The sequence below is a fragment of the Rhinolophus ferrumequinum genome, chromosome 3, assembly GCF_004115265.2.
Source record: "Rhinolophus ferrumequinum isolate MPI-CBG mRhiFer1 chromosome 3, mRhiFer1_v1.p, whole genome shotgun sequence".
Taxonomy (NCBI): Eukaryota; Metazoa; Chordata; class Mammalia; order Chiroptera; family Rhinolophidae; genus Rhinolophus; species Rhinolophus ferrumequinum.
Genome location: NC_046286.1, coordinates 1,900,290 through 1,928,045, shown reverse-complemented (window position 1 = coordinate 1,928,045; position 27,756 = coordinate 1,900,290). Strand labels below are relative to the sequence as shown.

General features: G+C 49.7%; 1 protein-coding gene and 1 pseudogene across 2 annotated transcripts in view; both read left to right on the top strand.

Moving 5' to 3' along the window:
* Positions 1-27,756, top strand: part of LOC117020244 (class I histocompatibility antigen, Gogo-B*0103 alpha chain) — a 151,991-nt gene that overhangs the window by 61,012 nt on the left and 63,223 nt on the right. The gene's annotated exons all lie outside the window — the stretch shown is intronic.
* Positions 16,112-19,632, top strand: LOC117020278 (patr class I histocompatibility antigen, A-126 alpha chain-like; annotated as a pseudogene).

Below are 27,756 nucleotides of genomic sequence, written 5' to 3'. Positions count from 1 at the left end.
GTCCAGTACCCATCTGGTACCTTATATGCTCTTTACAACATTGTTAATTATATTCTCCATACTGTATTAATTACCAATTTGTATTTCTTAATAATTTTACCTTTTTCACCCTGCCCCCAACCCCATTCCCATCTATCACCAGGATAGATCTAGGACCCATCTGGCACCATAGCTAGTTATTACAATACTATTGACTATATTCCTTATGCTATACCCTATATGCCCCATGACTACTGTGTACCAACCAATTTGTACTTCTTAATCCCTTACCCTTTTACCCATCCTTAGCCCCCCTCCCATCTTAAAGAATTCCCTCTTAGACTCCTTGCAATACTGGTTTGATGGTGATGAACTCCTTCAGCTTTTTCTTATCTGGGAAGCTCCTTATCTGTCTTTCAATTCTAAATGACAGCCTTGCTGGGTAGAGCAATCTTGGTTGTAATTCATTGCTTTTCATAACTTGGAATATTTCCTGCCACTCCCTTCTTGCCTGTAAATTTTCTGATGAGGAATCAGCTGACAGTCTTATGGTGGCTCCCTTGTAGGTAACTAACTGCTTTTCTCTTGCTGCTTTTAAGATTCTCTCTTTGTATTTAACCTTTGACATTTTAAATTATGATGTGTGCTGGTGTGGGCCTCTTTGGATTCATCTTGTTTGGGAATCTCTGTGCTTCCTGGGCTTGTATGTCTATTTCCTTCACCAGGTTAGGGAAGTTTTCTGTCATTATTTCTTCAAATAGGTTTTCAATACCTTGTTCTCTCTCTTTTCCTTCTAGTATTCCTATAATGTGAATGTTTGTATGATTGATATTTTCCTGGAGGCCCCTTATGTTCTCCTCAATTTTTTGGATTCTGTTTTCTTTTTGCTGTTCTGGTTGGGTGTTTTCTGCTACCTTATCTTTTACATCGCTGGTTGGATCCTCTTCTTCACCAAATCTACTGTTGATTCCCTATATATTCTTCATTTCTGTTATTGTATCCTTTATTTCTGACTGATTCTTTATGGTTTTCATCTCTCTGTTGAGGTTTTCCCTGAGATCATTGAGCATTCTTATAACCAGTGTTTGGAATTCTGCATCTGATAGATTGCTTATCTCTGTTTCGCTTAGTTCTTTTTCTGGAACTTTGTTCTGTTCTTTTATTTGGGACATGTTTCTTTGTCTCCCCATTTTGGCTGCCTCCCTGTGTTTGTTTCTATGTATTAGGTAGGGCTGCTATGTCTTCCGGTCTTAGTACAGTGGCCTTATGTAGTAGGTGTGCTGTGGGGTTCAGTGGTGCAGTATTTCTGGTTACCTGAGCCATGCACTCCAAGTGTGTCTCTTCTGTGGGTTGTGTGTACCTTCCTCTTGTAGTTGAGCCTTGGTTGATAATTGCACGTCAGTGTGAGGGATGACCCTAGGGCTCACTAACTGTGAGGACTGGCCTTGACTACAGTGGAAGAGTTGTGCAAGGGCTGATCCTTCAGAGCAGGATCTGCCTCAGCAGGACTCTGGTGCCTGCTCAAACTGCCCCTTGGATGTGTCATCTAGGAGGTGGCTAGGTGATGCTCCAGCTTATTTTGAAACCAGCCACTGGGACACCAGCCCCAGGACAACCTTGGAGGGGATCCGCTGTAGGTCTACTTCAGACACAGCCCATGCCCTACCCGGGGCCACCCAGTGGGAGCCAGAAAGAAGTCCACAGATGTCTGCCACCTGTGCTGCACTTGTAAGCACCTTGAGAGGCCAAGCCATGAACCAAGACCGGCTGCCACTAGTGCTGGCTTAGGGTTGCTCAACCAAAGGCACAGGACACGCGCAAACCAGATGCTGCTTTTCCAGGTTCCGTGAACCTTTGAGAGTCTAGGAAAGTCTGCAGCTTGAGCCAAAGCAGGAGGTGTGCACGATATAGCCACTGAAAGCAACCTGGGTGTGCCCCAAAGCTGGGTGGGGCCAGTTCTCCAATCGCCAGGGCAGGAATAAAGAACAACCGGCAGAGACTCAGATATTGTGGCGACCTGTGTTCACACGCCAGGAAGGGGGAGGGCTCACAAAGAAACAATGGCCTTCACCAGCTCCCACGTCCAGGAGAAAGCCACCTCTCCAGTCCCTGTCCCAAACCAGACAACTTAATTCCCCACCATTTGTCCCCGCCACCTTTCTAGTTGCTCTCCTGGTGCTGGAGCTCAGAGCAAGTGATTCTGTTGGGGGTAGTAAGTCCTTACGTAGTCCCTTTAAAAGGAGCACCCGGGAGTGCAGCCACCCTCAGTCTAACTCAGTCACCATCTCCGCTGATTTTCACAACCAGAAATTATGGGGACTTCTCTCCCTGGTATTGAAACCCTGGGCTGGGGTGGGGCTGGGATGTCTCACTCCTCTAGGGATCCTCACAGCCAAAATAGCCCTCCTGATCTTTAATGGTCACACGTAGATATGGGACCAGCCTGTTCCGCATCTCTGACCCTCCTACCAGTCTGGAGGTGGCTTCTTCTGCATGTCCTTAGTTGAGAGGCTTCAGTTCAGCTTGATTTTAGGTGATTCTCAATAATGGTGGTTTTGTACATTAGTTGTAATTTTGATGTGGTTGAGAGAGAAGGTAAACACAGCATTCACCTATTGTACCATCTTGGTTATCTAAGCTATATTTAATTTATTTGAGATAATGAGACAATTAGTTTTGCCCTGATTTTATAGAAAGAGGACAAATTACCATAATTACTGAACTAGAAGGAGCTTTTAGCCAGGGCTTTTATAGGTATCGTGTGTTTTCCTCCTACTTTTTAGGCACATGTTCTAAAAAGCCCAGACTGGAGGTCAACGTTATCACTTTGATTTTTGTCTTCTCATTTACCCCTGCGTCCTCACTGCACTTCAGTAAGGCTACTAGAATGGCTGTATTTATCCATGATTCACAGATGAATAAAAAGGGCCCAGGAATTGGAGAGATTTATCTCCTCCAAGCAGTGATTTAGCGGTGGGACAGTGACAAACTACTGGCACTCAATCCCTACTCCAGCTCTCTGTGCTGCCGTGGGAAATGCAGCCCTTGGTTCCTCGTACATGTGGTTATTTTTAAGCGGAGAAAGAAAATACATGGTGAGAATAAAGTGCCAGATCTCCCTAAGTCTTTGTCTTTGGTTTACTGGGCTAGGGGGTGAAGAGAGAGAGGCTGCCACTGATGCATTTATTTCTAACTTCCATTGGCTGACTCACCTGAAAGCAGGAAGAAGGTTTGTCTTTTGCACTCAGGACATCAGGACCAAGATGACAGAGAGCCTACACTATCAACCACAGGAAAGAGAGGGTCACTCCCATTCCCTGAACCGGGTCCTAGTTTTCTAATTACTTGTGCTTTTCTTCTTTCAAATACAACAACAGCAGAAATGAATTACCACTGAGCCTGTTGCTGTGATGGAAGCTGAGATGAGACCTTATTTTACACTTAGATGCCTCTGAGTCCCTGCAGTTCATTGTCTAACTCCACCCTGGCCCTGATTTGATCAAGGTCTATATGCCTCTGGGACATCACCAGTTCTTCATCAGAAATTACAAAGAATGTCATGTGAGCTCCTGAGGTCCTGATGGCAGTGTCAGGCAGCTCTCCATGCGGGAGAGCTTTGGGGGTGACCAAGGCCTTGTATCCTTCATTCCTCTAGGCCAGATGGTCCCAGTCTCCTGCTTTAGTAGTCCATTCAGGCTGCTATAACAAAAGCACCACAGACTGGGGGACTTATGAACAACAGAAATTTATTTCTAACAGTTCTGGAGGCTGGGAAATTGAAGATCAAGGTGCTGACAGATTTGGTGTAGAATGAGATCTTGCTTCCTGATTCACAGACAGAAGCTGTGTGTGTGCAGTGAAGCTTAGAATATATCACAGAGCAAATGCAAATCTTGAGTTCTTAAATTACAAACTAAAAGGAAACTATAAATCTTATCAGTCATGTTTTTGTCTCTATAGGTAAAGTAAGTCACCGAGGATGAAAGAAAAAATTTAGCCTACAAAAGATACCACTTTCTAGGTGAAACAGTATTAATCAGAAAAGAGGTAATGCAAGAATAGTTATAGGGACAAAAAAATCAACTATATAACTAAACTAAGTAGTTAAGGGATACACAAAATAAAAAGATGTAAAATATGATTCAAAAACATGTAATGTGAGGAGAGAGTAAAAAATATAGTGCTTTTAGAATGCATTCAAACTTAAAAGACTATCAACTTGAAATAGACAGCTCTATAAATAAGTCAATATATGTGAACCCAATGGTAACCACAAACCACAAACCTATGTTACACAAAACACAAAGAGAAAGAAACACAAACATAACACCAAAGAAAACCAGTAAACTACAAGACAAGAGATCAAGAGAAGAAGAAGGGAACAGAGAAGAATTACAAAACAAACCATAAAATAAATAATAAAATGGCAATAAGAACATAGCTATCTCATCTAATGTGTCATTTAGGGCTGATATTTCTTCATTTATTTTATGTTAGGATGATCTATCCATAGCTGTCAATGATGTATTTAGATCCCCTACTATAATTGTGTTTTGGCCAATTTCTCCCTTTAGTTCTGTTACTAGTTGTTTTGTATATTTTGGTTCTCCCTGATTGGAGGCATAAATATTGATGACTGTTATGTCTTCTTGTTGTATAGTCCCCTTTACCATTATGAAATGTCCATCTTTGTCTCTTGTTATTTTTTTATCCTGAAGTCTGTTTCATCTATAAGTATGGGAATGCCTGCTATTTTCTGAATACCACTTGTTTGGACTGTCAATTTCCACCCTTCCATTTCGAGTTTATATTTATGAATTTGTCCTTAAAGTCAAGGGAAGTAAAAGCTAAAATAAATGAATGGGACTATATCAAACTAAAAAGCTTCTGAACAACAAAAGAAACCATTACTGACAAAATAAAGAGGCAACCATCCAAATGGGAATAGATATTTGCAAACAACGCCTCCGATAAGGGGCTAATATCCAAAATATATAAGGAACTCATACAACTCAACAAAAACAACAAACAAACAAACAATCCAATGAAGAAATAAGCAGAGGCCCTGAATAGACATTCCTCCAAAGAGGACATACAGATGGCTAATAGACATCTGAAAAGGTGATCAACATCACTAATCATCAGAGAAAGGCAAATAAAAACCACAATGAGGTTTAATTAAAAATTTTTAAAAACTTGCAAATGTGGTTGTTTCCCAGGCCTGGAATCCACCCCGTAGCACATCAATCCCAACAATCCTTAAGCCTACTGGGATCCCACTTTATTGATCCAACTATTTTTTTTACTGTCCCTCACCCCTCAATATCCTCTCCTCCCTCCTCACTCATTTTAAATTCCATGATAAATAATGTCAATCCCTCCCTTGTCTCTCACTTGCTTTGTCACCCTTGCATGGAAAGACAACACAGCTGGAGAATTTGACCTCTGTCCACCCTGCACCTGCCCCCGTGCAGCTACAGGAGGCTGAGAACAACGCACAGCCACGCTGACCACTGTCACCTCAGCGTCATGACCCAAACCACAGGGGAGCCCACACGGCTGCCAGCCATCACCCTGTCCTTTCACGTTCACTCAGGCTCCTCCCATCCTGGCTGACCTTACACACCTCTCTGCTCACCATCCAGCCCCCTTCCCCTTCTTATTACTGCTGATGCCTGTTTCCTACCTCACTGAGAACACTGAGCTCGTTGGAAGGCACCTGTACAGATTTCCACCACCGTCCACTTGCAGACCTTTATCACAGGTTCACTGTCCCTGCTGCCGGCCAGAGCCAGTTCGCCTGCTGGTGCCCTAGACCTCGTCCCTTCTCATCTCCTTAAAGTGTTGCTCTAGCGATTCTTCCGTTTTTCTCATCTGTCATCTCCCCTCCACTAGTCACTGTGGCAGTCACGAGAGTGCACGTCCCGGGCCCTTAGCCAGAGGGAGGATAATCGACTGCTGTCCTCGGTGCTGTGCTCTCAGATCTGTTGCTACGTTTGCTCTGAGACTGTACTTCCCACAGGCTCCTCCCCATCAGAGACTGAGAACAGCAGGGAAACTAAGGCAGGACCCTCACTCCGCTGCAGGCTGGCTGAGGCTCCAGGGGCCCCTGACACCTCACTGACGTGTCCTTACTCTGCCCTGGGTCTAGCATGCCTCAGCCCACGTTTCTCCCCCTTCTCTAGTAACTGTTAGCTCTCCCACTGTGCTGGGGGATGCTGTAGAAGCTGCACCCATGATGCAATGGGGATCTCGGCAAGATCTAACCAGCACGTATCTGTAGGAGCCTATGGAGCACCTCTGGGGTGGGATTTTAGGATTTTGATCAAGTAGCCAGAATGTCAGGCTGGATAAACACAAATTTACTGGCTTAGATGTACTTTCTCAGCCCATGAGTTTATCAGGGACCCAGGATGTGGGGCAGACTTACTGTTGGGTGACTCTTCATAGCCTGGAAACAATGATGTCCAACTCTCAGTGAAGTAGATGTGACTTAGTCGCCCTGGCAGATGGTAGAGGATGGATAAAGAGGCTGACAGGATGGGGGTATCCTTGTGTGAGGCCAGAGACCCAGCAGAGGATTATATTCCACAGGAGAACCCAGAGGGCACACCTGTCACCAAAGCCATCAGGAGAGGGCCCTGCGTCACTAAGTTTGGGAACGTTGTGTCCTCTGCAGGCTGGGATGACAGTGAAAGTGGTCCCAGAGTCAGCTCATTAGTATCATGGGGAGGGTGTGGCCCTGAAGAGACAGAGACCAAATGGTGACAGTTCCCAGCAACAGCCAGAGGCCACAGTCACCATAACAACCCCAAAGGAGCAACAGGTGAGGGAGCCTGACCTGCGGGAGTGGTGACGAAGGCTGATGGAGTGGTGCCCCTGGGTCAGAACAGGGGTGTCTCAGTCTTCATTGGCTGCTGTAACAAGTACCCTAACCTGGGTGACTTACAAACAACAGAAACTTATTTCTCATAGTTCTGGAGGATCAAGGGCAGGTGCTGGCAGGTTCGGTGTGTGGTGAGAGCGGCTTTCTCAGAAGGCGCCTCCTATCTGTGTCCTCACGTGGTGGGGGAGCGAGGGGTCTCTCAGGTCTCTTTTATAGGAGCACTAACCCCACTCCTATAGGGCCCCACCCTCCCAAAGGCCCCACCTCCTAATATTACCACCTTGTGGGGAGGATTCCAACATGTGAATTATGGGGAGACGCAAACATTCAGACCATAGCGGATGGGTGGTCAACAAGTGAGCTGCTTAGTATCTAGAATAAAAAAGCAAGACTGAGGAGCAGCAGACTGAGGGGTTTTAGCTCAATAAAGAGTCATGACCCCTTGCTTAGTACCCAGACCTGAGCCAATTTTCAGATTCAGAGCCCACTGACTGAAGAGGTGTCCAAACCCCCAGGAGGAAGGACCCTGGAACACTGTGGTGAGTAAGGAGGGGACAGTCCCCTCATCCTTCTGCAAAGGCACCTCAGCCATTTATTCAGGTGGCTGGACACTGGGGACAGAGAAACAAACAGACTGTTGAGCACTATTGCACACAGGGTGTGTGTTGCCATCGGTACCCGGATTCCCAAAGCATCACCATGTCCCCTGTGACAGTGGGGCTGACAGGTGCCAGGTCACAGGTGGAGTCCTGGACAAGCCTGGCTCTCAGCGTGACCACCGGGTCCATTACCCACCCGGGTTGTTGCCCCATTTCCCAAGTACTGACCAGCACGGATGCACGTGGCAGTTGGAGAAACCCTCACACAGGGTCCCTGTCTGTGCAGCAGGGTCTCTCATTGTGCTGAAGGGCAGACGGAAACCTCTGAAACTACCCCATCCCGGCCAGGTCAGAAACGATACAGTGTCCCAGGGGGTGCTGTGGAGGGTTTTGCAGGTGCTGTAGCGTGAGCACCACCAGTAGAGACCTGATGGAAGCAGGGGCCGTGTTATGTCCATTGATGCAGCAACCTGTCCCTGCAGGAACCTGACGGGGTCTAAAGAAGGCGAGGTTACCTCAGACCTGAGCAGGTACATTCCTGCTGGCAGCTGCGCGCTGGATGCGATACCACCGCTGGGGCGGAGTGATAAGGCCAAGGGCACATGTTGTGTTGATGGCACCATTGGTGGAAAGTAATAAGGCCGCAGGCACACGCGTCTGGACAGCACTGCTGGAAGTGAGTAATAAACCCGCAAAGGACCTGTGGACAGCACCCCCTGAGATGAGTGAAAAGGCCGCAGATACATGGTGTGGAAAGCACCAATGAAGGTGAATGATGAAGCCACAGGCCCATGGTGTGTGGACGGCACCACTGGTGGGGAGTGATAAGGCTGCAGACACACAGAGTGTGGATGGTACTGTGGGTAGTGTGCTCAGTTTTTTAAAACAATTTTATTTTAAATCTGATTGACAAACAATATAGTATTAGCTTCAAATATACAACATAGTGATTCAAAATTTATATACTTTAGATCACCACAGGAACTCTGGTGACCATCTGTCACTACACCCTGTTATCACAATATTCCTGACACTATTCCCTATGCTGTGTGTTATATCCCCATGACCTATTGCATAACTGGAACTTTGTACTTCTTAATCCCTTCACCTGTTCTGTCTATTTCCCCACCTTCCTCCCCAAATGCATTCATTTTTATTCCAGTTAGAAAAGTAGAGTGGGAATGATTAGCATGCATGTGGGAGGAAAAACATTTATTTATAGCTTGCTTTGAGCTATTTCACCTCTTCTGTCTTCTACACTATAGTTTTAGACACCTGGGCCTCCTGGATGTCCCACAGAATATCACATTAGTTTACATCACTGACAGCGTCATGCAGATTGGGATGCGTGAGCAAGAGGTGGACGGGACGCCTTGGTATCATGGGCCCTGCAGAGGTGGAATTGAACCTTGCAGAGACTCCTGGAGTGGCTGCCTCAGTTCAGGCCTAGAGGTCCAGCGGGGAGGGCCATGCAGCCATATCCCCTCCACAGGAAGACACTGCTGCATCCTGCCTCCCTCGCTGCAGAGAAGGAAGGACTCAGCCAGGTAGGCCCTGTGGGTTCTCACACACACATCCCACACCTGGTGTATTGTTGGGCCCACACTCTGGGTGACACAGAAGGACGCCAGCTTTGAGTGGGACCTGGACCTGGAAGGACACTGTAGCAGCTCCAGGCCCTGGTGCATCACCACCATCCAGCAGCCCCCGTGCTGTTTGAGGTATCAGTGGTGGGAGGGGATGCAGCGTGGGGCTGAACCAGGCCCAGTGGGAGAAGCACAGTGCCGGCCCCTGGGCTCTGGAGGAAGGCCATGCCATCCACAGCACAGATGGACCCCTTTGGGAAGGAGCTCTGGGTGTGTTACTGGGCCTGATAAGACAGAATGCCGGATCCTGGCCACCAAGCAGCCATGTGATTACAAACGTCCCTGGGACTCGGGGTCTGCGTAACCCAGTGAGTCATGCATTGGACAGGCCCAGCAGTCCATCGTGAGGTGGAAATGGTCCACCTGTGGCTAAGCCTGACTCACATGCTAACACCCACCAGAAAGCATCCCCCTGAAGAGGCCCTGAACAGCCATGCAGACAAACTGACCTCAGCCAGCCTTCGTCACCGGTCAGCCCAGGACCGGGAGATGGGCATGTGGATGGAGTGACCACGATGGCACAGGTGGGGCTACATCCGGCCCAGCAGCTTTGACTCCCACGTACCAAGGCTGTCCCAGCTGCTGCCACCTCGGAATGTCCAAGTGTCAGCATTAGACCCATACCAGGCCCTTATTTGGTCCTATTTCTTTAGGTGACCAACTAGCCACCAAGTGACAAGCTGACGACAGTGAGCACTTCCATCCTAGAGCGTCAGAGGTTCGTCCCCACAGGGACAGACACCTATGCCATGTGTGGGTTTTCCTTTCCTGTCCCCAGAACGTCAGCGACACCACCATCTGGGGGCTTCGAAACCCCTGATCCAGTCTTGGAACTGCTCTCGGCACAGCATCCGACTGGGGACCCACTTCACATGAAGGAGATGCAGGCCAGGCATGACCGTGGGGTCCACTGGTTATGTCACATCTGTACCACCAGCGGCTGCTGGCCACACAGAGCACTGGACAGGCCTCCTGAAGGTGCCAGTGAAATGCCAGTTTTGAGGACACACCCTGAAGGGAGGGGGTGACATCGTCCAGGACGCAGAGTATTTACTGAATCATAGACTTCTGTGTGCCGAGTTCTCAACAGGAAGAGAAGGTGATCTAGGACCAGGGGGTGGGAGCAGGTGTGGCCCTGGTCACCATCACTTAGACTCGCCCCTGGGGGATGTGGCACTTCCTGTCTCCATAACTCTGGGCTCTCAAGGGCAGGAGGTCCAGGTGCCCAAAGTGGGGGGCACTCTTACAAGGGGACACGACAAGGGTCCCATTGAACTTACATTATGTTTGTCACCAGGGAAGTGTGGACACCGCGTAGAGACCAGCAGGTGAGAAGACGAGTCCCCTCTTCTTGAGCCAGGAGTAATGGACCGTGATCCACAGGAGGGGGGCTGCTGTCACATAATGGAGTCAGGAGGATTATGTGGGGACCTGGGTAATACCCTGGGCACCTTGTAGTTCTCTCTTGTTCCCTGTAACTGTGAAGGGACATGAACAGCAAAGGAGTCTGAGAAGGCTTTGAGTTCCAAGGGCCCAGGTCCCTGAGTAGGAAGGTTTGGGTCACATCCCCCAGGTAAGCCACCAGGGTCCCCATTCCTGTGCCCTGAAATCCATGGCAGCATTTGTGCAGAGGCCCTGCTGCCCAGGACCTGTTCCCAGACAATGACTGGTCACAGGAGGAACACTGAGGCAGGCCATTCCTGGGACACAGGGGCTCCTCTGATGGCCGGTGTGGCTCGAGCACTCTCCTAGGACCTGGCTCCACTTCACTCAGATTGCCCAGCAGGGACCTGAGATACGGCTGACAAACCTTCTCCCCGGACCATCAAACAGGCGTCCCCAACTGCTGGCTTTCCCTGCATTTTCTGGCTCCTTCTCTATAGTCTCCGACAGGTGTTTCTCCTGATAAAACACTGCTGAGTTTAATCCCATTTTGCGATCTGCTTCTTGGAGGACCCTGGGTAACAAAATCATTTTAATTGGTATACGAACGACCTATTATCCAATCTTATAAAATCCTTCTCTTCACCCAGCTTCTTTCACCAGCGTCTGCTCCATTTTGCTTGTCTTTGTATTATCTCTTAGAGGTAACAGATGTTTATTATTTTAAGTCACTATATTTTGGGGGAGTTTGTTCCACAGCAACAGATAACTAATAAAGCTCTCTTAAGTTTCTATTAGTCTCCATCCTTATTTCCTTGCACTTTGAAAATGTTATCTGCACTCACTCTTTCCAATTATTTTCTGCCTGTTCTCTCTTTTATTCTCGCGTCTTTTCTCCTTTCTTACTTCTTTCCTTCCCTCCTTCCTTTATTCTCATTATGAGATATGGGAAACATACAAAATAATACTACGTGGTTATGCTAAAAGGAAGCGTTATCTGCCTGTATATGTTAAAAATATAATGACACAATATGGAATAAAAGGAAAGGAAAGGAAGTGATTAATAGCTTGAAAAGAAAATGCCGGGGTGATTCTGCAACCAAGGAACTGACCTCCAGCTCTTAATTCCTCTCCTTAAGCTGAGTGGGGTTTATTTTCAGAACAATCACATCAGCAACATGAAGCCTTACACACTCCTGGTAAAGACTTAAGTTGGCACAAGCACTTCAGAAACCAAATGCACATCATCTTACCTACTGTGCTGACAGCTCTCACCCCTGTACCCAGCCATCCCTCCTGGCCGTCCTCTCCGGGAATTCCTTGCCTTGTGCCCAGGAGACAAGCACACTCATTTTTACAGCAACTGGGATAACCACTTATGCATCAGCAGGAAAATAGAGAAAGTGTGGTGTCATCATAAAACGTAAGACTTCAGCAGTAAAATGAGTGAAGGACACCCTCACACATGGGGGGTAACTCCCCTACGTAATGCTGAGTCTCAGAAGAGTCCATGCAGTACGAGTTCACTGGACAGGAAGTTCAAACACAGGCAAAAGTAAGTAATATTTGGTTTGGGGATATAAACACTTACTGTAAAATCTTTACAGACTCTCCAGGGAGTCAAGATAGAGGTTATATCTGGGGATCCGGATTGGGGACGCGGCCACGGTGGCTTCTGCATAGGTTCCGTTTCTGACACCAGTGGTGTGTGCCCAGGTATTTACTTGATCATAATTCCTAAACTGAGATTTTTCAAACTGTGACTTTTGAACCATTCCTCGTTAATTTTTTAATAAGGAAATTCCAAAGTTTATTGCAATGATCCCTAGAAAGAACTACCCACCTTGGAACAAGCCACAGCCAATTGTTATGAGCCATGGCAGAGGGACGGCCGGGGTGTCACAGGAAATAGCTTTGGCTAGAAATAGGTCATGTGATCACTGGCATCTATAGATTTTCTGGGATACAATGTTCAATGTGACATGGAAGGGAATTCAATCTGTGAAGGATTTGATGTGTTACATTTAACCTCACACACAACTGAATTAACGACTTTTACAGAAGTGGAAACACACATTGTTGATAAATGTGAGTTAAACTGGAAAACGCTAAAGGGGAAACCAATGATAGACTAGAGAGTGTGAATGAAGACACAACAGAGCTGCTTTAACACAAACTGCAGCGGCGCTTATCAACAGTGTGCTTTAGAATCACGTTGGTATCCAAATCACTTGTATCAAATCTCATTCAAAAACACAGTGAGAGATGTGACATTTATTCTAGGATGCCAACCGAACAGCCAGCTTTGGAACACTTTGTCCCTAGATTGGAGTTAACCATCCCTGCCCACTGCACCACACCAAAATTGTTGTCAGGATGCCAAGCGAGGTGTATAGACTGAGGCATGAGATTCATGTTTTTCTAACATTTTGAAAAGTGACTTCGTAAGGCAAATACTTTTGAAGATGAGATTGAGTAAGAAAATTGGCATTGTAGCCAATATTTCTGACATTCTTAAAGAACCAAATGTGAAAATTCTAAGAAAAAGCAAAGATGGTTGTTATAAAGGCATTAATGTTATGGTGCTCAGCCTTTAAACTGTGTGATCAGCTACCATATGTTCTCAACTTTGTTGCAACTTATTGCAGGGAACATTGTTATTAAAGGCATCTGCAATAAAAACTTACAAATATTGTTGTAACTCCTTTCTCTGTCTCAAACTTTTAATCATTGCCTTCTGAAAGTGAAATTTTAGGCATTAAAGAAAATAATTAGATAAAAGCATTTGATTTATACAATCCTGAAACAATATTTAATTGAAATTTTTATTTTCATATGTATGTAAATTCTTTGACACTCCTCCCTGCCAGAGGTGGAGGAATTCCTTCTCTCTTGAGTGTGGGCTGGACTTAATGACTCACTTCTCATCAGGTTGATGTAATGTTGTGTGACTCTGAGTCTAGGACATAAAACTCATTGCAGCTTCCATCTTGGTTGCTCTCTGTCTCTCTCTCATCACTGCTCTAGGGGAAGCCAACTACCTAGTCACGTGGTAGGGAAAGTCCTTATGGACAAGTCTACATAGTCACAGAGCTAGGATTGAGGCCTCCTGGGACCATCCAGGAAGGAAATGAGGCCCCTTCCAACAGCCCTGACTGAGCCATGTTTCATGCGAGTCCTCCAGCCCCAGTCAAGCCTTCAGATGAGGCAGCCCTGGCTGACAACTTGACTGCACCTTGAGAGAGGCCTGAGCCAGAAGCGCTCAGGTAAACCTCTCCTGCATTCCTCTCACTGGGAAACTGGGAGATAACACACATTTGCTGTTTTCAGCTGCTAAGTTTTGGGTAGTTTGTTATGATGTGACACATTGTGTCCAAAGAGAGAATGAATTATTGTGCTTTTTTATTTGCTCCAAACTAATTATAAGACATTAAACACGTCACTTGGTTTTAACATTTAAGACTTTCCATGGCTAATGGACAGAATGCATTTTATTACCATTCACAACAACCTATTTACTTGAACTTCATTCTAACTTCGACCCCAATAAACACAAAGGGAAGAACAGGCCATCCTAGGCTGATTCTATGATGGTCCCCAATAACCACCCTGGATATTCACCTTTCTCCAGTTATTCAATCAAACATTAATATAGGTGCTGGGAAGGGATTCTACAGATGTAACTAAGGTCTCAACTCAGCTGACCTTCAGACGTGGGGACTATCCATGGGGAATGTCCTAATCAGGGGACTACTGACTGGAGTTTCCCCTTACCCCAAAGATTCCAAATGAGAGGGATTCTTTTCTCTATTGGAGGCTTTGAAAATGGAGGGCCACATGGCAAAGACTGCTGGTGGACACTAGGGGTTGGAGCAGCACCCCCCTTGCTGACAGTTGTCAAGGAAACAGGGACCTTAGACCTACAACTGAAAAAAAATGAATTCTGCTAACAGCTCTCTGTAAGCTGGGAGGAAGATCCTGAGCTCAGGATGAGCTCACAGCTTTGTGAAACCCTGAGCAGAGATCCCATCCATACCGAGCCTGGATTTCTAAGGAACTGTGAGCAAATAAGTGGGTGTTGTTTTGAGCCACTACATTGTGGTAATTTGTTACACAGCAATAGAAAACTAATACACAGGCTCAACTGTGCAACAAATAAGTACAGAGTATTTTTTTCCACTGGAATAAATTTATGAACTGATATGCCCACTAGTTTGTAATAAAATATTTCCTAACATTTTTGTATTTTTCAGTTTATGATTTCATGTGGTATAAATTTTAATACAATCATTCATTCATTCAACAAATAATTTAATGCCCACTGTCTATAAGGAATGGCTTCATATACCTGGGATACAACTTTCACCTAAACAGCACGAAGCCCCACTGCTCATGTGCCTGACATTCTAGAAGCTTCCCAGAGTGAGACGGAGCCTCTGGAGTGTTTTTAGTGAAGAAATGACACACCCTGTCTCACATTAGCAGGATCGCTCATTCCTGTGGGAAGAACAGTCCTTGACTGGCAGGTGAGGGGGTGGCACTAGTGCCACAATCAGGAGTGAGAGGGTGGTGGGGACTAAGGGGGATAGAGGGCCTGAGGGATGAGAGAGACAGAGAAGGGCTGGAGAAGCAGGGGGAGGGAAAGAGGCAGAGGTGAAGAGTTCTAAAGCAGTGGAACTCTCGGATTGAAATATGCTGTTTTATAGATCTTTAATAAATTATCTAGGGCCCAGCGGGGTGTTCTGTGGAGCTGCCTAAACACTAATCGCCTCCTTATGCTAATTAGTTTAAAAATAATAACGTGTGTGGATAAAATATACACACCGCTGAATGTGAATTATTGATAAAAATAGACGAGGCAAGAACATTTTAACTGCATTGAACACTTGTAACTCTGAGGTTGTACATGCTCCTCCTTGAAATACACAGTAACAAACTGCTTCCACCTGCTTCTTTGTATTGAGGATGCAGGGACTCAACAGACAAACTCAGGGCTGTGGAATGAAGATCATTTTACGATAGAAACATCCGGAGTCACAGGTGTTCGGTCTGGGAAAGTGAGACTTAGGAGATTTGAGAGTCTGACTGCAGTGCTGTTTACACACATTTCTGCACCAAGGGGGACAAATCACGATTTTACAGATTAGCTTCCTGATGATCAGGGGTTTCCAAGATTGTTACCCAATGTAGTTAATAAACAACAAGGAGACTGGTCTCTATGAGAATCTCTAGCTGGTATTTTCGGGCACAGCTTCTCCAGGATTAAAGAGAAAAGCCCTGCCCTTCCTCTATTCCCAGGGCGAGCTCACTCTGGGGCACCAAGTTCCCTGGAGGTGTCTTCTTCCAGAATAGTCCGGGGGAGAGGTAAAGGGTGGGAGGCAGGGCGTCCATTTCAGGGAGAGGGATTCCGGGAAGAGGAGGAAAAGGGGCTGAGCCCTGGTTCCTCAGACAGGCCCTGAGCCAGGACTCAGGGTGACAGTGTGACACAGAGCGGAGCAGAAGGAGGAGACAGGGCAGAGTCCCAGGTCCCCTGAGGGCGGAGTCGGGGGCGGGGAAGCTCAGTGTCGGGGAGTCCCCAGCTCCCCGCGGTGTCACTTCTCCTTCTCACAACCTGTGTCGGGTCCTCCTGTCTGGAAACTCGTGACGCGGCCCCAGTTCTCACTCCCATTGCATGTCCCGTTTCTAGAGGAGCCAATCAGTGTCACCGCCTTTCCGGTTATAAAGTGTCCCCGGACCCGCCCGCACGCAGATTGTCCCCAGACCCCGAGGAGGCGCGTCATGGGCCCCCGAAAGCTCCTCCTGCTGCTCTCGGGGGCCCTGGGCCTGACGGGGACCCGGGCGGGTGAGTGCGGGGTCGGGAGGGAACGGTCTCCGCGGGGGGAAAGCGAGGGGACCGCCGGGTGGGGACGCAGGACCCGGGGAGGATGTGTCCCCACCGCCCGGCCCAGACCCCAGACCCCCCCCACCCCTACCCGTTCTGACCACCCCCCCGTGTCACGCCCACTCCTGTCCCCCATTCGGGTCTCCCGCCCCCTCCCCTCTCCATACCCCCCTTTTCCGTCTCCCGGGCCCCCCGCCCCTCCCGTCCCATCGCCCTCGGACCCGGGACCCACGCCGGCAGGAGGGGCGCCTGGGTCTCAGTTCCTTCCCGTCCCCAGGCTCCCACTCCCTGACGTATTTCGACATCACCTGGTCCCGGCCCGGCCGCGGGGAGCCCCGGTACATCACTGTCGGCTACGTGGACCGCACGCAGTTCGTGCGGTTCGACAGCGACGCGGCAAGTCCGAGGATGGAGCCGCGGGCGGCGTGGATGGAGGGGCCGTGGGTGAACCAGGTGGTGCAGGGGTACTGGGACCAGCAGACACAGGTCTGCAAGAGCGCCGCACGTTTTGCCCGAGTGGAGCTGAACACCCTGCGCGGCTACTACAACCAGAGCGTGGCCGGTGAGCGACGCGGGCCCGGGTCCCTGTCACAACCCCTACGGACGGGCCGGGGTCTCTCCGAGTCTCTGGGTCCCAGCTTCATCCCGAAGCTGCGGGACCCGCCTGGTCCCTTCACCCGGGAAGAGCCCTTTGACCCGGTTTCGTCTTTAGTTCAGTCTCCATCACTGCGGGGCGGGCAGGGGCGGGGTTAAAGGTCGGAGCTGACCGCGGGGCGGGGTCAGGGTCTCACACCATCCAGAGGACCTTGGGCTGCGACGTGGGGCCGGACGGGCGCCTCCTCCGCGGGTACAGGCAGGTCGCCTACGACGGCACCGACTACATCGCCCTGAACGAGGACCTGCGCTCCTGGACCGCGGCGGACACGGCGGCTCAGATCACCAAGCGCGAGTGGTAGGGGTCCGGTGCGACGGAGTTCTGGAGGGACTACGTTGAGGGAGGGTGCGTGGAGTCGCTCCGCAAATACGTGGAGAGGGGGAAGGAGACGCTCCAGCGCGCAGGTAAAAGGGGCCGCGGGGGCTCCTACGAGGAGAGGAGGGAATGGGATCAACACCCGGACCCCCCCCTCCCGGACCCCGGGAGATGGAGTCCGCCTGGGTTTTCAGATCCGGTACCAGAGAGTGACCCAGAGGGCCCCCTTCTCTCAGGGACAGTTAGGGGTGCAGTGTCTCCAGGGACGGAGGGGGGACCATCTCAGAAATAACTGATCAGCGGTTCCCTGTGACTCTGGCAGCTGCTCTGGGAACCTGGGGGGACTTTCTCTCTCAGGCCTTGTTCGCTGCCCCGCACACAGTGTGACTGAGCTCTGACCCCAGCTTTTCTGAGTCATGTGGCCTCCACCCAGGTCAGGACCAGGAATCCCATTTCTCTCCATCAGAGACCTGTCTCTGACTGGACTGTCTCAACCTGATTCTAGAACTTTCTAAAGACTAGAGATTATCCCGAATGTCTGTCCAGTGTGGTGTCTGGGGTTTTTGCTCCCTTCCCCCACCCCACTTGTCCTGACCTTTCTCGGGATGGTCACATGATCACTGCTGGAGTGTCCCATGAGGGATGCAAAGGTCCTGAATATTTTGACCCTTTTCCTCAGACCCCCCAAAGACACACGCGACCCACCACCGCAGCTCTGACCGTGACGTCACCCTGAGGTGCTGGGCGCTGGGCTTCTACCCTGCGGAGATCACCCTGACCTGGCAGCGTGATGGGGAGGACCTGACCCAGGACACGGAGCTCGTGGAGACCAGGCCTGCGGGGGACGGGACCTTCCAGAAGTGGGCAGCTGTGGGGGTGCCTTCTGGAGAGGAGCAGAGATACACGTGCCATGTGCAGCACGAGGGGCTGCCCGAGCCCCTGACCCTGAGATGGGGTACGGAGGGGGCCGTGGGCACAGAGCCTCTTCTCAGGGAAAGCAGGGGCGTCTGGAGGACTTCAGGTTGGGGCTGAGGCCTGGGGTCAGGGCCCTCACCTTCCCTTCCCTTCCAGAGCCGCCTCCTCAGGCCGCCATACTGGTGGGCATCATTGCTGGGCTGGTCCTCCTTGGAGCTGCGGTCACTGGAGCTGTGCTGTGGAGGAGGAAGCGCTCAGGTGGGGAAGGGGCGGGGACTGAGGTGTTTTGTCCCACTGGGGGGTTTCAAGCCCCAGGTAGACTTGTGTCCTGCCTCCTTAGTGGGAAGGACCATCCACACACGTGTGCTTTCCCAGCCTGGGGCCCTATTTGCTAACACTTACTCTTTATTAATGCACGTGTGAAAGTGAGGGACAGATTTATCACGTGGATGATTCTGGTGATGGGGACCTGATTCTCAATAGTCACAGGTCAGAGCAGAAGGTCCCGCTGAGGACAGACCTCCTGGAGGAGGGTGGTCGGTCCAGTACCCACACATGTACTTTCCTCAGGTTTCCTGATCCTGCCGTGGGTCTGTAGTCACAGTTCTGGAAACTTCTCTGGTCCAGGACTAGGGGGCTCCTTTAGGACCTCATGGTCCTACCTCCTTCCTGGCTTCTCACATGATGTTTTCTTCCCACAGGTGGAATAAGAGGGAGCTATGTTCAGGCTGCAGGTGTGTATGGAGGGGGGTGATCCCTGAGGCCCTTGGTAGAGTGTAGATGGAAGCCCTTGGGGGAGCTCCCCCACCCCCATAATTCCTCCTTTAGCCTCATCTGCTGTGAGCTCTGACCACATCCTGTTTTGTTCTCCCCCAGGCGGTGACAGTGCCCAGGGCTCTGATGTGTCCCTCACGGCTTCTAGAGGTGAGACCTGGAGGGCCTGAAGTGGGAGGGGTGGGGCAGAGGGGACAGGACTGGGGACTGGGGATTCTTAGGGACAGTTTGAGCATGTGGTGGTCTTTTGAGAATGTCACCACTTACAACCACTAACCTGAATTTGTTCATGATTATTTTCTTCTACAGCGTGAGACAGCTGCCTTGTGGGGACTGAGTGATGCGAGATTTGTTCCTTCCCCCACTCTGTGACACAGGAACCTGTGAGCTCTCTTTCTGCAAAGGGCATCTGAATGTGTCTGCATTCCTCTGGCATCATGTGAGGAGCTGGGAGACTGCCCGCCCCCTGCCCTCCATGCCCCCTCCCCACACTGACCAGTCTCTTCCCTGACCCCCTGTCCTGTTCCCGCAGAGGCTGTTTCCATCCCCACCTTTGCTTCATGTTACACTGAGCGGCAACTTCCTGCTTCTTATGGAAATAAGAATCTGGATATGAATTTATTGTTTCAGTTCTTGTCATGAAGGTTTGTTGGGTTAATTGAAGGAGAAGATCGTAAAGTTTGAGAGAAAATAAATTGAAGACCTGAGAACCTTCCAGAATCCGTGTGTTTGCTGTGCTGAGTCTGTCGCAGGTGGAGACAGGAGAGGTTGTGAGGACCGAGCGTGGACGCAGCCTGAGCCCAGTCGGGGCTCAGTGCATCGTGGGCTCTGACGTGGTCACTCCTCGGTGGGGTCACCTCTCTGCCCCGTTGTCCTCGTCCCTTCAGTAGGACCTCGTCCCACCAGGACCTGTGATCACAGGGACTAGGACATCACCCAGGTCTGGTTTGTGAGTGACGGCTTCGTGTGGCTGGGTCACTAGGCTCAGGCCTGGCCCGACCCTCGGCCCCCATCTTCTGGGTATTCATTGTTGTTTCCACAGAGGAATATGACTGTGTTTGTTCTTGTTACGAGTCCTGGTCTTGTTCTCCTCTGGGTGTCCCCTGTCTGTCAGCAGCAGGAGGTGTTTTGCTTGTCATTGTCCCCACAAGGCTGGGGGACCCTACACACAGGAGTCTGTGGATTGAGAGACGAATTTTCAGACTCATCTTGCTTTTCCCTTTTTCTAGGGCTTGATGGTTCTTTCCATCTTTTCCAAAACTGTCAGAGGAACCAGATTCTGGAATGAGCAGAGGAGGGATTCTGTAATTTTTCATCTTACCTAAGTTCCTGCTGGAATTCTGCTCTGCTCGCCGCCCTCTCTCCCTGCCCTGAGCTCTATTGCTGGCTCCAGCCAAACTTGTATTTATGAAGCAGGGTCTGCTTGAGACTTATATTTGGTTTGAAAAGAGGACCCATAAGTTAGGGCTCACTGTTTCCTGAAGAGGGAAAAATAACTGTACTGTGGTGTTCAGGAGGGCAGGTGTGGGAGAAAGAAGGGGGGAGGGGGGAGAGCAGCACCTGTGAGAAAAGTGGAGGTGGCCCTGATGCCAGTGTGAGGGGACTTGGTGCTGTAGCTGCCACACAACAGCATTTGACCCGAGGCTGCATTAATAAAGACACTGTCTCTAGAACAGGGAGGTGCTGTCACTGATCACTCACTGACATTGGCCGTGTGCCAGATGTGTGACAGTGTCTGCATCTGGGAAACATCACTGAAGTAAAGTCAGAGAAATGGCTGCCCTTGGGGAGCGTCTGTTCCAGTGGGAAGAGACAGACTATATCCTATAAGCACAGTAAACGAGGAGGGTGTGTATGTTAGAGGGAGGTAAGTGTTCCGGGAAAATGCAATGGGGAAGGGGATCCAGGGTGTGGGGTGTGGGGCCAGGGAAGACGGCTGTTTAAATTGGGGTGCTCAGGGGGCCTCACTGGGAAGCTGACCTTGAGGGAAGATGGGAAGGACATGAGGAATTACCCACGAGGACATCTGGGCACGTTCTTTCCAGGCAGGGGACCTGCAGTAGAAATGCCCTGGGGCAGGAGTGTGTCTGGTTTCTGGGAAGAGCGGGGAGGTCAGTGTGGCTGCAGCAGAGAGTGATGGAGAAGAGACAGGTGCGGCCCGACCACGTGGCCGGGAGGGTGGTAGACAGCAGTGACCTGTGCTCGGAGTGAGGTGGGAGGTACAGGACACTTAGGAACAGAAGGGGTCATGGTGTGACCTCCTTTCAGAGGACGGCTGGGGCTGTGGTGCTGAGTACAGACTTGGGGGAGGGTGGCCATTGGGAAGCTGGAAGAATCTGCAGGGTTCTGGGCTGGACATGCTGCCACTGGGGGTGAGCGGTGGGAACAGTGGGAGTGGGGTTCTGGGTACGTCCTGAAGGTGGGCATTACAGCGTTTCCTAGTGGGTCTGTCTGGGGATGAGAGTCAGGGACACCCAACATCTCACAGGATATAAGTAGAAAGATGGAGGTGCTGTTAGCAGAGATGGGGGAGACTCTGGAAGGAGCATATCTGAGGGGCGGGGGGCATCACAGGCATTGATTTAAGAGATATTGGAGATGAGATGTCTGTTAGAAATACAAGTGAGGTCATCGGACTGGCAGTTGGACAGATGAGTCTAGAGATTAGGGGAAATATCTGGGCTGGAGAAATAGACTTGGGAGGTGACGCATATAAATGATATTTGAAGCCTTGAGCACAGATGAGGTTACCAAGGGAGTGATGGCTGTAGAAGAGAAAGGAACAGGACTGAACCCTGGCCCCCAGTGCTGTGATCTGATCAGACCACACACCTGAGCAGACAGCACAGTTCTGGCCCCCTGTTGATAAGGCACGTAGACCAGCGAGTCCCAAACTTCCCTGGGCGGGAATCACCTGGACATCTTGTTAAGACTCAGAAAGTCTGGAGCAGAGCAGAGACTCTGGATTTATAAGAAGGTTGGAGCTGCTGCTGGTCTTCAGATCACACTTTTAGTAGCAAGATCGTCAGCAGGATTCCCACAGGCTGTGCGTCAGCCTCACCTGCAGGGCTTGTTACAGAAGCGACTCCTGGGCTTGTGTCCGGTTCTCTAAGACGGTGGGTCTGGGAGAGGCCTGAGTGTCTGTAAGAAGCCCACCAGCTGTCCTAGGGCTCAGCCAGCGTGGGACCCTCTGAGGTTAGTGATGGAGCTCCGGGTGGGGAATGGTCTTAAATACACTTTTAAAGGTGTTTTTCCTCAGAAAGGGGAGGACATATCGTCAAGTATGAGACGTGATGTTGGGAACATGTTGTTCTCTCTACCATGTTGTAGAGTCAGGTGGGAGATTTAGGAGTGGGTCACAGGTCAGTGTGATAAAATCTCTGAACGCTTGCTCCTGAAACTATTCCCCAGATTGATTTCTGGGAGTAAACAATGGAATCCAAATTTTTTCTAATTTAGATATAAAGTAGTTATCTATCTATCATCTATCTATGATATTGGGGTCTAACACTATTTTGTTGAGGCCACAGAACAGCCTTGAGCCCACACACCAGGAGCTGACCCACAGTCCCCCAGGTTGGGTCCAACGTGGGAACCACGGCCCTTGCTGCTGGCACACGTGTCACTGCTCACACCACTGACATCCATGTGGACCCTGCGGCCATGACTGCTGTCACTGCTGCTCCTGGCAGCTGTGTTGTTACTGCCAAATGCGTTCTGCACGGTTCCAGCCTCTGTGTCACCGCATCCTGAGTCAGAGTCTGGCATGTGGTCACCTGATGGGGGAGCCTCATGCCGTGTCCAGCTGCAAGAGTGTTGGGGACAGTGGGTTTCCCTCGTAGGGAGTGAAGTGGCCTCTGCCTCCCACCAAGACTCTACGTGTGGAATTTTCCTAATGTAGGAAGAGTTCAGGTGTTCGATGTGGAGGGATGTAAAAAGAATGATTAATTTCAATTCTTATAGCAAAGATCTGAGACTAGAACTTTCTCTGGTACTTTATAGGCACTCAGGTTTGGCTGGAAGAACAGGGACTAATAATTGACATCCAAGGTAGAGGTTTGCTTGCTTACTCTTACTCTCCATTTCTCTGTGTGGGATGATGAGGGCTTTTATCCTTCACCCAACCAATTCTCTGATGCTCGGACACCACCTGGGTGTCCCCCAATCAGGGAATCCTGCCACTACCTGGAGTTATAATAGCATCAGCCCCCACAGGTTACGGGCTCCGTCCCACAGCTGCCCTCACTGCCCTCACTTAGGACGCAAGTCACAAGTTTCAGGTCCCCATGTCACCTGCACTTCTGTCTGATGTGGGTACTAAATGGGGGGTTCCCCCCTTTCACCTTCAATAATTTGCTAGAACAACTCAGAACTCAGGAAGATGCTAAGCTTACTGTTACAGTTGGTTATAAAGGATACAAGTGAGCACCAGATGAAGAGGTCCGCAGGGCGAGGTCTGGAAGGGTCCCCAGCGCAGGAGCCTCTGTCACCATGGGGTTCGGGCATGCAGGACCCCCACTCCCCAAGTAGCATGTGATGTGTTCACCAATTCAGAAGCTCTCTGAACCCCATTGTTAAGGGTTTTTATGGAACTGTCACATGTAGGTGTGATTGATTAAATCACGGGTCATTGGTGATTGAACTCAACCTCCAGCCCCTCTCCCCAGAGGTTGGATGAGGCTGAAGTTCCGACCCTCTAATCACAGCTTGGTGTTTCTGGTGACCAGCCCCATCCTGAAGCTGTCCAGGACCCCTCAGCCAAGAGTCATCTCATTGGCATCCCACAGACACACTGGTCACTAAGGAGATCACAAGGGTTTGGGGAGATTTGTACCAGGAAGCAGGGACATAATAGACCAAATATTTCCTATTATAGCTCAGGCTATGCCCTGGTCTTTGCCTACAGATCCCTTATGGGAAAAAAATCATAACAGTTAAAAGATGCTGGCACATCACTGGAGTCCCATTCAGCCATTAACAATTAGTCCAGGGCATCGTCCTATTGTATGAAAATGTCTCCCAGGCTGAGGCCACTCGGGTTTGCAGGCTCCATTCGATCTTGTCAGATTCCAAAAGCAGAAGTGGTCTCAGCTGTACACGGCTTCCCCCTTTCAGGCATCGCTATAACTGAGCTAGAGACAGTCTCATCTCTTGCTCACACCTCCTCTGAGTGCTAATGTAATACTCGATTTCCCTCAGGACATAACCCATTTACTCATTCCTTTACCTGCAGCTACTATTCCCCATTCTCTCCACTGATACCAAACGTTTCCACCTTTGGAAGGGACGTTAGCTTTGATGGCTGTGCTGGTCTAGACGGCAGGCAGCGATACCTGTCTAGCATGTGCGTCCCCTCTGTCCACTCCACCCAGAGGGGACGGTCACAGTGCAGGACTAGTGGGCTCACTGAGCACAGGCCGTACAGCTGCAGTCACTGTCAGCCCCTGGGGATCCTGACACAGGTGTGACAATATAGTTAGTGTCGTGCTCACCAGTTAGTCCTGTTTCTGGTGCTTGTAGTGGCAGCCCTGTCCAGAGACTAGGGCACCAGGTGGGAAGAAAGAAAGTTGAGGTGACATATAGTCACACCACCGTCGCCCTACGTGGGAAGGATGGTAGTCATACCAGCATCCTCTCCAAGCTCTACTCAGATCCACCAGGAAAAAGAGGAAACCAACCATGGGGACACTCCTGTAGCCCCTCAGGTGGGGTGTGAGCAACAGGCATCAAGGGGTGTCAGCCAGCCCTTCGTGCTTCCCCTCACCCCGTTTTAGACAGCCAACATTTCCGTTGTCCATACAGTTCTCTACCAAACTATTATTCCACGGAGGATGTCTCTCTGTCCTCGTGGGACATTATGGGCTGTAAGTGTGTTCCTCGGTCTGAAGAAATGTGACTCGGCGTCCAGACTGGTGCAATGTCTTCTGTTCTGGTCCTTTCCTGGAGCTCTGAGCCTTGGCATGTGTTGCGACCTGCACAACACAAGCCGTGGGAAGGCGAGGGAGGCGGCGAGGGTTGAACTGTAATAAAGAGACAGAGACTCATACACAGGTACATCACAGAGGACCAAGGGACTCGCAGCCTCAAGAGACTGGGGCCCCGAATCGGGTCACTGACCGTATTTATTGATTACAGACAATGAACATCACATGATTAGAGGCAGGGTCTGTGAAACTCTTACACCACTTCAGGAAAATGACTCCAATACCCAATTATTTGTCCCAAAGCAGCCGAAGCATGTCGTCCCAAGATGACTAAGGTGCGGTATGCACCACCCTGGGGGAGAGTCTCTCACGGTGAAACTGTCCCATGAGCTGAGCAGAAAGAGCTTGATCTTATCACTCTAATGGGCCTGTCTCACAATAAGGTGAGAGGGAGCAGCAGAGGCAAGCAGCAGCTTCCCACAAGCACAAGAGGAAGGAGGGGCGAGGCTCCCTCCCATTATTTCTTATAACAGCTCATTGGGGTCCCAACGGGGTCCTGTCTGGCTTGAGTTGTCCCTCCTGCGAGGAATCTTACTCGTTGTTGACCGCAGACCCTACTCTTGAAGACCAGATGGAGAGACTCAGGATATTATAAACTCAACCCCAGAGAGGCACAGTCCCACAAATTCTTCTTTCCTTAGGGAAAGGTTGGGGGGGACAAACGGCTAGGCTGCTGTGTGACCACAGGCATGGACCACCCGGTGAGCCAAGCCCAGTCCAGAGGCAGCGACCACGCTGTTAAGACCCACGCAAGCTGCCACTCTGCAGCTGCGGCCTCCGTGTGACTTGTCTGCCTGGAAGGACTCCCACTAGGGCATCTGTGACATCGCCATCTGCGGTCTGTCTCTTGTTGGCACACAGAGCAGTTCTTTTGGGGACTTTGTGCCTCAGCAGATGCAAGAGGAATATGTCTAGATTCAGCCCCTCTCTGCTTTGCGGCAGCCCCCCAGTGTCCACGTATTTCAGGGAGCCTGGGGAAAGAGGCTCCCTGCCCATGTGTATACCCTCCCTGCATCCATCCCCTGGCAGCACGATCCTGTATAAACCATCCCTACATTTTCATGGAACACTTCCAGGCACTGTCCTCAACACTAGAGTGTGTCTCCAACGTTATTCAGGACATCACGTGTATTTCAGGTGTGAAGATTATTTCATAGGCTAATTTCAATTAATGTCCAGTAGCAGCTAGTGACTGGCCCGTGAATGGAAATTCTCTAGTTCAAAGTTCCCGCAGTCACCACTGAGCGGCTCAGAGGCTTTGCCATGAGGTCCCGTAGCTGCTCCACTCGGGCTGCTGTACAGAGAATGTGTCTGTCCTGGCTCTGCAGCTTCCGTTCCCTGCTCTTTGGGTTCCATTTAGCACGTCCAAGTAATGTTGCTTACAGGGTGCATTTGCACGTCTCTGTCTTGCGACACTAGATGGGGACAGTGTTCCCCAGCCAGACATAATATCCGTTCCCATAACACGGGTACAGGAGACACAGCCTCGTCACTAAAGCCTGCATCAACTGTCCCGTTTGCATCCTCGTCTTCACCTGGATCCTATCAGCTCTTATGTGTCTACTTTCTCTCAATCTAACTGTGCCCATGATAGGGCTTCACTAGCGGGTTTGGTGCCACAGGCAGGGGGTTCCCGTGTGAAGCACCCAGTGCAGACCATTACAGCCCCTCTTCTCCAACCCTAGACCATTCATCCTCAGCTGGGGTTCGAGTAAACTCTGGCTCTTAGTCAGTCTTTATCCTGATTAATGTGCCTGACAATTGTCCCAAGTGGTTACAGATCAGGTTTCTCATTCTAGTCTTTGCTGTTCTGCTTTTCAAATTCCTCCACACTGGGGTGAATAGAGCCATCTTGTTTGGGGCCCTTTAGTTTGTTTGCTTTCGGAGGGCACAGCTCACAGTGGCCCATGCGGGGATCAAACCAGCAACCTTGGTGTTATCAGCACCACATTCTAACCAAATGAGCTAACCGGCCACCCCAGGGCCCTTTAATTTTTTTTTTTAATTTATTGGGGTGACAATTGTTAGTAAAATTACATAGATTTCAGGTGTACAATTCTGTAATACATCATCTATAAATCCCACTGTGTGTTCACCACCCGGAGTCAGTTCTTCCATCACCATATATTTGATCCCCCTTACCCTCATCTCCCACCCCCCAACCCCCTTACCCTCTAGTAACCACTAAACTATTGTCTGTGTCTATGAGTTTTTGTTTCTCATTTGTTTGTCTTGTTCTTTTGTTGTTTTGGTTTATATACCACATATCAGTGAAATCATATCGTTCTCTGCTTTTTCTGTCTGACTTATTTCGCTTAGCATCATACTCTCAAGATCCATCCATGTTGTCACAAATGGTCCTATTTCATCTTTTCTTACCGCTGAATAGTATTCCATTGTGTATATATACCACAACTTCTTTATCCATTCATCTATCGAAGGACATTTTGGTTGTTTCCATGTCTTGGCCACCGTAAACAAAGCTGCAATGAACATTGGAGCATACGTGTCTTTATGGATAAATGTTTTCAGATTTTTTGGGTAGATACCCAGGAGAGGGACTGCTGGGTCATACGGTAATTCTATTCGTAATTTTTTGAGGAACCTCCACACTGCCTTCCATAACGACTGCACCAATCTGCATTCCCACCAACAGTGTATGAGGGTTCCTTTTTCTCCACAGCCTCTCCAGCACTTGTTACTATTTGTCTTGTTGATGATAGCCATTCTGACTGGGGT